Source organism: Sinocyclocheilus grahami, unplaced genomic scaffold, assembly GCF_001515645.1.
Source record: "Sinocyclocheilus grahami isolate Dianchi unplaced genomic scaffold, SAMN03320097.WGS_v1.1 scaffold468.1, whole genome shotgun sequence".
Lineage (NCBI taxonomy): Eukaryota > Metazoa > Chordata > Actinopteri > Cypriniformes > Cyprinidae > Sinocyclocheilus > Sinocyclocheilus grahami.
Window position 1 is genome coordinate 839,869 of NW_015505647.1, and position 10,077 is coordinate 849,945.

A 10,077-nucleotide genomic window follows, 5' to 3' on the forward strand; every position below is an offset into this window, starting at 1 on the left:
TGAAGAAAAGCTTTTGGCTTCTCTCCTGAGGCCACAAGAGGGTGCATCGAGCAAAATATCTGTGGGAAAAAAGTGCATAATGTTTAAAATAATTTTTATAAACAAATTACAATTAATTAAGTTGCTTAAACAACTAAACAGCATCATGTATGTATGCATAGTTTAATACAAAGGGCGGAAAGCCAATCACACAGAGTACATTTTTCATTTAAAAAGATGCAGTGGGATGGGGAAAAAACCCTCCATAAAGTCTCAATATATGCTTTTTTTCCCCCTCCAAAGTTAAACTTGCATTAATTTTACATGGGTTTCTAAACATGCGCCTCTTTTGTGCGAGATGCAAGTGCAACAGTGATAGATGTCCCTCTAGAAAATTCTGTGGGAACGGCTTGGTTCCAGTTTTGATGTAAACAAGATCTTCTCCGCAATGATGTTCTCTTTTTCCGCAATATTTTGAATGAACAACGCAGCAGTGCCACATCTAGTGGCTTCAACTGGATAGGTTAACAAAAGCATTCAAATGCAAGATATATGCTTTTTTTCCCCCTCCAAAGTTAAACTTGCATTAATTTTACATGGCTTTCTAAACATGCGACTCTTTTGTGCGAGATGCAAGTGCAACAGTGATAGATGTCCCTCTAGAAAATTCTGTGGGAACGGCTTGGTTCCAGTTTTGATGTAAACAAGATCTTCTCCGCAATGATGTTCTCTTTTTCCGCAATATTTTGAATGAACAACGCAGCAGTGCCACATCTAGTGGCTTCAACTGGATAGGTTAACAAAAGCATTCAAATGCAACGACACTTACATCGTCATCGTCATCGCATCTCATCTCGTGCGCAGCTGATAAGCCTCCTTAATGCACACCTAAAATTCGAATGCAACGTTTTTGCATTCGAATGTGGCTTTTTATTTGAAATTCAACGAATATTCGAAATTTTAAAAAAAATTTGACAGCCCTAGTTCAAACACAAGGAGGTGCGAAAGAGGATTCAGTTTGGTTTTCGCGCACTGTCTGAAATGTCTTCCTGCGTGTGCACGCTTCATGAGTTTGCAACTGTGCGCATAGAAAACAGCGTGTGAGTACCGAATCGAGATCTCTTTCGCCTGTTCTTGTGCTGGAATGGTTTAAAATCACTTTATCACTACAAATGATAAACTCACTCTATTATGGTTCAATTTTGCAATTAATCCGTGGATCACATGTGTGCCAAACCGAGGGGCCTGGTCCCGATGGATCGAGGATTAACTAACCCCTACCTGTTTTACCACTTTACCCTCAAGACAGCACCGCTGATTAATTACAGTGTTATTTATGGCATTCATTCCTGTATAAGTGTACAGTTATTTAAAAAGCCATGTTAAAAACTGCACAATATGAGAACAAAACAAACAAGTCATCCTCACGCCAAAGGCTCAGAGAGACAAACAAACAGCCAAACAGTGCTCTTCTCCACTGTAGTGGCCTTGTGGCTGTGAGCGTGAGCTGTGTCAGCTGTCTGAGACAGGCCATATCAGTGTTATCTGCCCCTTTATCATCCCCATTTCTGACAGCTGACACTTTCAGAAAACCCCAACTCGCTTTCTCACCCCCCAAACAAGACCTTGCAGATGTGAGCAGCCCTGACCCTTCACCCCTCAAGCCTTTCCTTAAATCTACTCAGACAGATTTCGGTAACAAACAGCCTTGAGTCATGGCTCTGTCACTCAGTGAGTCAGGTGATTAGGCGTGCATTTGAGGGAGACGCTGGAGGAAGCTCTTGTAATGAGAGCATTCATGGCAAGAAGGATTTAAGATTGAAGTGTTTGCTGTTGACTTGAGATGCCAACGGTCTACCACTGAATTATGCATGAGACGGTGATACCTCGTAAAATGGGCGTCTCCTTCCAGGAAAACCCATCGCATAGGATAAAGAAAAGACATGTGACCACACAATAAGAATAATGGATATCCTTTGTCCCTCCATCTACCCCTCCTCCATTCCACTTTCCTCATTCCACATCTCTAACTACTTCAACTGTGGGTATACAATATGAGAACCTGCCCATGCTGTGATGAAATATAAATATAAGAAAATTAATCTGACGTCCTGACAGGTACAGGTCTATATGGGTATGAACATCTGGAAACTGAAGTGACCCACATGGATAATGAATAACTTGATGACTTTCCAAGACATCCAAAAAAAGATTTTTGAGAAATTAGTGAATTATTATTAGTAAATACATTTTTATGAAAAATATATTTAAAAAACAAATTACCGAAAAGATTTCATATTAGGGATGTAACGATTCGCTCAACTCACGATTCGATTCGATTCACGATTTGTTTTTACAAACTTAAACGGTGTAATTTTGAATTTTCATAGACTGTATAATTTCGAAATTTGAAGCAAAAACAGAATGGTCAATTCAACTGAAGTCAATTCAGTTTTGTAAAACTATACATAAAAAATATCTGCATGAAACAAACAGCAGATGAGTTGAATGAGACACAGATTCACTCTCTGCCAGCAGGTGGCGCTTAAACCGTTTCCTTGGTTTCTGCTGTAAACAAAGCAGCGCTGCACTTATGAACTTTGAACAGAAGCAAGATGAAAAGAAAATATACCATCTAAACTGTTTTTCTAAAGACAGTAAGTTCCCCTCAGACATGCATTCATATAAACTCCTAAATGAATCGCGATTTGTTTAGCATCTCAACCCATTTGAATAGTCACATATTTTAATACATTTTCAACCGGCTCCCGGTTAATCGTTACATCCCCATTTCATATACATTTTTAAATGTTAAAAAAATCTATGTTAAATAATTTATTTAAAAAAAATAATAATAATAAAATTATCTGTATGTTCCTCACACAATGCCATCACATGGTTTCAGAAGACTTATACACTGTGTTCCAAATTATTATGCAAGTGACATATCAATAGGATTTCGGTACAAAAAACAGTCAGATTTTTGTTTGTTTTGATTTTCACATCATTTCAGATAACTGGTATCAATCTCAGACAGGTTTGTTCAATAGTTTGCCAGGTGTTCTTAGGTAAATGGAAACCCTACTTAAAGAGGTTATTTCACATTATTAAGCAAGTCACAGTTCTTTCTGAAGATAAAAAGTATGAAACAATGCAATGTCTTGCAAAAGGCATCAAAACAAACAATACTTTGTGAAAAGCAAATAGAAATTACTGAACTGTCAAAAGATTTGTGAGTGACTTAGAGCACAGAAGATCTTGGTCAGATAAAGATTTATTAAGGAAAGTTTCTGCCAAACAAATGAACTGTTCTGATAAAAGCCACTGCTGAGCAGCAAACAGGTGTTTGAAGCTACTGGAGTCTCAAGATCCTCTCCATGCAGACTGGCAGTTATGTGTAAAGCTGTGTTTAAAGTCACTGCTAACCAAACCTCACAAAGAGAAACCTGCACAGTGGCTGTAGAAACACATGAAGACTTGTTTTTAAATAGTTTTATTCACTTACGAATGCTGCAGTACAATGGATGGTCCAGATAAATGGATTTCTGATAGTTGATGAATGGCCATCCTATTCCAACGAGACTGCAACATCAGCAAGGAGGTGGTGGGTGACGATTTGGGTTGGAATATTGGGAAGTGAGATGTAAGGTCATTTTAGGGTGTCAAAATGATTTCTGCAAGATATGTGGAGTTCATAATTGACCATTTTCTGCTGTGGTATAAAATGAAGAATAGTGCTCTCGGAAATAAAAGGATTTTCATGCAGGACAACTATCCCATGCTGCATAAATACCATGGTGCTAAACAGTTTGAAAATGTGTTTCTACAGCCACTGTGCAGGTTTCTCTTTGTGAGGTTTGGTTAGCAGTGACTTTAAACACAGCTTTACACATAACTGCCAGTCTGCATGGAGAGGATCTTGAGACTCCAGTAGCTTCAAACACCTGTTTGCTGCTCAGCAGTGTTTTTTTTTACAGCTGGCATAATAATACAATTCATTTGTTAGACAGAAACTTAATTAAACTTTATCTGACCAAGATCTTCTGTGCTCTAAGTCACTCGCAAATCTTTTGACAGTTCAATAATCTCTATTTGCTTTTCGCAAAATATTATTTGTTTTGATGCCTTTTGCAAGACATTGCATTGTTTCATAATTTTCATCTTCAGAAAGATCTTTCTTCCTCACCATATTGCATGAGAACTGTGACTTGCTTAATAATGTGGATCAACCTCTTTAAGTAGGGTTTCCATTTACCTAAGAAGACCTGGCAAACTATTGAACAAACACAGCTGGCATAATAATACAATTCATTTGTTAGACAGAAACTTAATTAAACTTTATCTGACCAAGATCTTCTGTGCTCTAAGTCACTCGCAAATCTTTTGACAGTTCAATAATCTCTATTTGCTTTTCACAAAATATTATTTGTTTTGATGCCTTTTGCAAGACATTGCATTGTTTCATAATTTTCATCTTCAGAAAGATCTTTCTTCCTCACCATATTGCATGAGAACTGTGACTTGCTTAATAATGTGGATCAACCTCTTTAAGTAGGGTTTCCATTTACCTAAGAAGACCTGGCAAACTATTGAACAAACCTGTCTGAGATTGATACCAGTTATCTGAAAAGATGTGAAAAACAACACAAACTAAAATCTGACTCTTTATTGTACCGAAATCCTATTGTTATTTCACTTGCATAATAATTTGGAACAAAGTGTATATAGCACACATATGGGCTACTTTTAAATTACTTTAGTCTGAAAAAAACCTAATAATCCATATTTAGCTTATTTAGCTTTGTCTCTTCTGTAGACAAAACCTACATGTTTTGATCAACATACTGGTGAGAAAATGATGACAGAGCATAAATATTTGTGTGAACTATTGCTTGAAGCCCTGCACACCTCACATGCTCCTGACAAAAGGTTGTAAGTGTTATAATGTTAAAGGCTATTTAATAACCTTTCAAAGTCCAGCCTGCACAAATGCATCATCTAAGCTCCCATCTTGCTGGAGTCAGGAAGTAAAGCAGTGCTGATTACAGAAGTTGTTGCAGCACAAGTGATGGCTGAGATGAAAATCACTGGAGTTTCCTGGAAACTCTTGATCCACTGTGCCTCTCAGTCTGACCTCAGCGGAGCCTTCTGTCTGATACAGAACCTCTCTTATCTTTGACACTGTCCCTTATTTAATCTAGATTCACTCCTCACTAATGTACTGCTCCCCTCACTTCTGCCATGCCTTCCCTCAGTTTCACCTCCTCCCTTAAAGCCTGGCTCACACACTATAGGATTTTTAGCACGATTTAGCCCCGGTTTCCCACTCCCGAGAATCGGAGCAAAATCTTGTCGAGCCCCTCGATCGGTCCTGATGTTCGGCACGGATTATCTGGTAATGTGAGGCATTCGCCGATCGAATCTTGCACCTCCCGATCTGCTCGCACACAAATCGGGGCCGCCCCAATCATATCAAACATGTTTGATATTTAGGATTTAAATTGGGATGATGACGGCTATATGATTACGTCAGTGCTTTCACAATAGCCAATGCGCGACCGCAAAACAGCTGCTGTATGGCCCCGTTGGATAGTGGAGATGGAGGAAACTGCTTCTTGACGTTTTATAGTAACAGGACTGTCTGTATAATGTGTTGAAAACGTATCACAACCGTAAGAAGAAAGAGAAGCGCTAGAGTGAAATCGCCTCAGTTTTGAATGTACCGGGTGAGTGTAGAAAGCAGCTAGCACGCTAGCTAACATATGTAAACATCACTGAAATATCAATGACGATCTGCTGCGTGAGATCACGTGAGGCGCTCCCTCTGGCTGAGATTACGATGCTGCACGACTGCCTAACACGTTCCCGTGACAACAGCTTTGTCTGTGGGTGGGAGGTCCTAAGGTCTGAGAACCAAAAGAGGTGGAAAACTCAAGAGACACACACAGGGGAGAAGCTACATGGGGGTCCTCACCAGTGTTTGCCAGTCAGCCCAAGATAAGCCCTCCAGATTGTAGCAGGGTCTCCTCTCTCATCAGCACTGACCCGCCTGCCTCCTCTCTTCCCCTGAATGCTAACAGTCTGTCTCGCTTGACTCCTCCTGAATTAAACAGAGAGAAATTGTGAGTGCAGGCGACAGCATGACCTTATTTATACCACATCAGATCACAAACGGATGGCACTAAATGCAGGTGAACACACTGCATTTGTAGAATAAACGCTAATCTGTCCTGATTTGTCTTGGACAAGAGTAAAGGACAAAGACAATATAATATGTGACCTGTGCTGGCAAAATGAGTCACAACGAAATTTTTCTCAAAACTGAGAAAATTAAATTAACATTTTCCATTAAAATATCTTCATAATGATGTATGATTTGTCGGAATCGGACAAAAAATGACTGAGCTACACCTGTTTGAAGTCGATAAGAGTCAGCAGCAAGGTCAATTTTGAGAAAAATCGAGTTAAAGTTTTCTGATAGTTCCAAAGCAAAATCACAGAACATCATTGCATTCTTTTCTTAATAATAATTACTGTATTAATAGTCACAATATATCTATTTTTTTATTTGATCTTTGTTATTATAAATAAAAAAAGATGAAAAAAAAAAAAAAAAACGCGCAAGGTTTATCTGATAATCAGATGCATGAAAGTAGCATTCGTTGCTAGCAAACAGACATCGGGCACGTTTTCTTTCAGAATCACCATTCGCTGATGGAGAGTAAAAGTTAAATACTATAGCATTTTATTTTATGAAAATGAGATGAGGAATTAATTACAGTACATAAACTATAAAGTACATATTTTTTACCTTATTCTGTGCAGAAAATGTAAATAATTATTTGCAGTATATAAAACAATTATAAAATTGCCATTAGGAAAAAAATGATAGATTACAAATGATTGATTATTGTCCAGCAGTGTATTTGATTTCTTATTGCAAATTCAAAGTAAGAGATAAGAAAATAATTCCTTGTAAAAAATAATAATAACAATAATACATACATAAAATTATTGTATTTGACATTTCTGTCACTTCTGAAATGATGGCTACGTGCCATATCATGACTCATGCCAAGCATCATTAAACTAGCATCTAACAATGGACAAGTGTTTTTTTCTCTCTAACCTATGGTTCTCTAACCATAAAGGCTGCTGTGTAATTTGCCCCCTGACTAAGCATTTAAAGAATTTAGGGGAGGCATTTAAATAATCCTGTGAATGCACTTAAAGAATGCAGAATTTAATAATTTATCGAATCTATTCGAATTTAATTGTGAATCGAATCGAATTGAATCGTTCTGAATTAGCAAAAATCGTTCTTGAATCGAATTGAAAACCTATGAATCGTGAATCTAATCGATTCGCTGTCTACCCAAAGATTCACAGCCCTGGTGAATACTTAAATACTGTAATTCTGTGTATATGTGTATATTTATCGGGATCTCGCCGTTGGAAGCGCCTTTATGCGCGTGCTTCGGATGACAGTCAGTGTGAGAAGCAAGTGAAGAAAAGGTACTCCTCTCAGAAAACGTGCAAATAAAGATAGCCTAATTTTAGATGTTTAATTACTATTTGGAGCATTGGGATTGCTAGTCGAGGGCTTAATGAACTAATTTTTGTGAAAACCTCAAAATCTTTTTAACTTTTTTTCGTGTAGCTGAAAATTTGCCCGTGCGCATTCCAACTCATTTTGTCAGCACGGGTCACATATATATATATATATATATATCAATTATATTATGAGCATTTCTATAGATTCCACAGTATACATACTAAAGTGCTTGTCCTGCATGCCTCTATTGTAATTCACACAGCCGTCTCTGAGGTTATCATTATGCAGTGACGGAGCAACAATCCCATAATGCATAAGGCAGGAATGCAAAACAGCCTGGGAACGACATTCCTCAGCAGACCAGACCAACATAAAGGCCCTATTGTGAGTGTCTGCATTCATACGCTTTCTCATGCAACCTCAATAACTGATTACTAGTGTAAACCGAAGTCAAGGTTTCATTAAGACAAAAGAATAAGTGAGAGAAAAAAAGAAGAAAATTAAAAAAAACAGGCTTACGGAAAACAGAGATTTATTTCATTAAGTCCGCTAAGCCACTGTTGTTTGTTTGGATGCAGCTGTGCTGATATTGACAGGACAAAATCCAATAAATCTTTTCTACAAAAAGGTAAGAGGATTGTAGCCTTACACCTACACACAGATGCAGCTTGAGTGTAGCCAACATCCATGTGAGCTCCACACACTCCCCACATTATTCAGGTATTAATGCTGATGTCATTATTAAGGTGGTTTCCAGCCTGTTGGCCGCAGATAAGAACAATCTTAAGGCCGCCCAGGCGCCCACTACAATGCACCAGAGACAATATGCAATACAGAGCTAAATCAAACAATCCCCCGACTGACAATGCCAAAAAGCCCCATACATTTACATAGGCTGCTGTGTAATTTGCCCCCTGACTAAGCATTTAAAGAATTTAGGGGAGGCATTTAAATAATCCTGTGAATGCACTTAAAGAATGCAGAATTTAATAATTTATCGAATCTATTCGAATTTAATTGTGAATCGAATCGAATTGAATCGTTCTGAATTAGCAAAAATCGTTCTTGAATCGAATTGAAAACCTATGAATCGTGAATCTAATCGATTCGCTGTCTACCCAAAGATTCACAGCCCTGGTGAATACTTAAATACTGTAATTCTGTGTGTATGTGTATATTTATCGGGATCTCGCCGTTGGAAGCGCCTTTATGCGCGTGCTTCGGATGACAGTCAGTGTGAGAAGCAAGTGAAGAAAAGGTACTCCTCTCAGAAAACGTGCAAATAAAGATAGCCTAATTTTAGATGTTTAATTACTATTTGGAGCATTGGGATTGCTAGTCGAGGGCTTAATGAACTAATTTTTGTGAAAACCTCAAAATCTTTTTAACTTTTTTTCGTGTAGCTGAAAATTTGCCCGTGCGCATTCCAACTCATTTTGTCAGCACGGGTCACATATATATATATATATATATATCAATTATATTATGAGCATTTCTATAGATTCCACAGTATACATACTAAAGTGCTTGTCCTGCATGCCTCTATTGTAATTCACACAGCCGTCTCTGAGGTTATCATTATGCAGTGACGGAGCAACAATCCCATAATGCATAAGGCAGGAATGCAAAACAGCCTGGGAACGACATTCCTCAGCAGACCAGACCAACATAAAGGCCCTATTGTGAGTGTCTGCATTCATACGCTTTCTCATGCAACCTCAATAACTGATTACTAGTGTAAACCGAAGTCAAGGTTTCATTAAGACAAAAGAATAAGTGAGAGAAAAAAAGAAGAAAATTAAAAAAAACAGGCTTACGGAAAACAGAGATTTATTTCATTAAGTCCGCTAAGCCACTGTTGTTTGTTTGGATGCAGCTGTGCTGATATTGACAGGACAAAATCCAATAAATCTTTTCTACAAAAAGGTAAGAGGATTGTAGCCTTACACCTACACACAGATGCAGCTTGAGTGTAGCCAACATCCATGTGAGCTCCACACACTCCCCACATTATTCAGGTATTAATGCTGATGTCATTATTAAGGTGGTTTCCAGCCTGTTGGCCGCAGATAAGAACAATCTTAAGGCCGCCCAGGCGCCCACTACAATGCACCAGAGACAATATGCAATACAGAGCTAAATCAAACAATCCCCCGACTGACAATGCCAAAAAGCCCCATACATTTACATAACAGCCATCTATCATTCATGAGAGCAGTTCAGATGGACGACTGAGGTATAGTGCTTTCCAGAGTCCAAAATCAACACTCAACAAGAGCCAATTTAATGTTAAAATTGGCTCAGGCAAGAAAATTTTATTTTTTTCCACATCAATCTACACTCCATACACCATACTGACAAAGCAAAAACAGAATTGTCACAACTTCGTAAATTTAAAAATAAAAAACTGAAATAAGTACATTGCATAAGTATTCATACCCTTAACTAAATATTTAGCTGAAGCACCTTAACAGCCTCAAGCCTTTTTTTTGTTTGTAGTCCAGAGAATCTTGTTTCTCAGAGTCTGAGGGTTCTTTAGGTGC

The 10,077-nt window shown here is 38.1% G+C and overlaps 1 protein-coding gene across 2 annotated transcripts in view; it reads right to left on the minus strand.

Moving 5' to 3' along the window:
* LOC107553288 (MAGUK p55 subfamily member 5-A-like) overlaps window positions 1-10,077 on the minus strand; it is a 45,964-nt gene that overhangs the window by 15,655 nt on the left and 20,232 nt on the right. Inside the window, exon 2 of one of the 2 annotated variants that reach the window (XM_016235478.1) lies at window positions 5,954-6,079. The exons of the other annotated variant lie outside the window; for it this stretch is intronic. The gene's annotated coding sequence lies outside the window, so the exon portion shown is untranslated. The remainder of the gene's footprint in view (window positions 1-5,953; window positions 6,080-10,077) is intronic. 2 annotated transcript variants of the gene reach the window in all.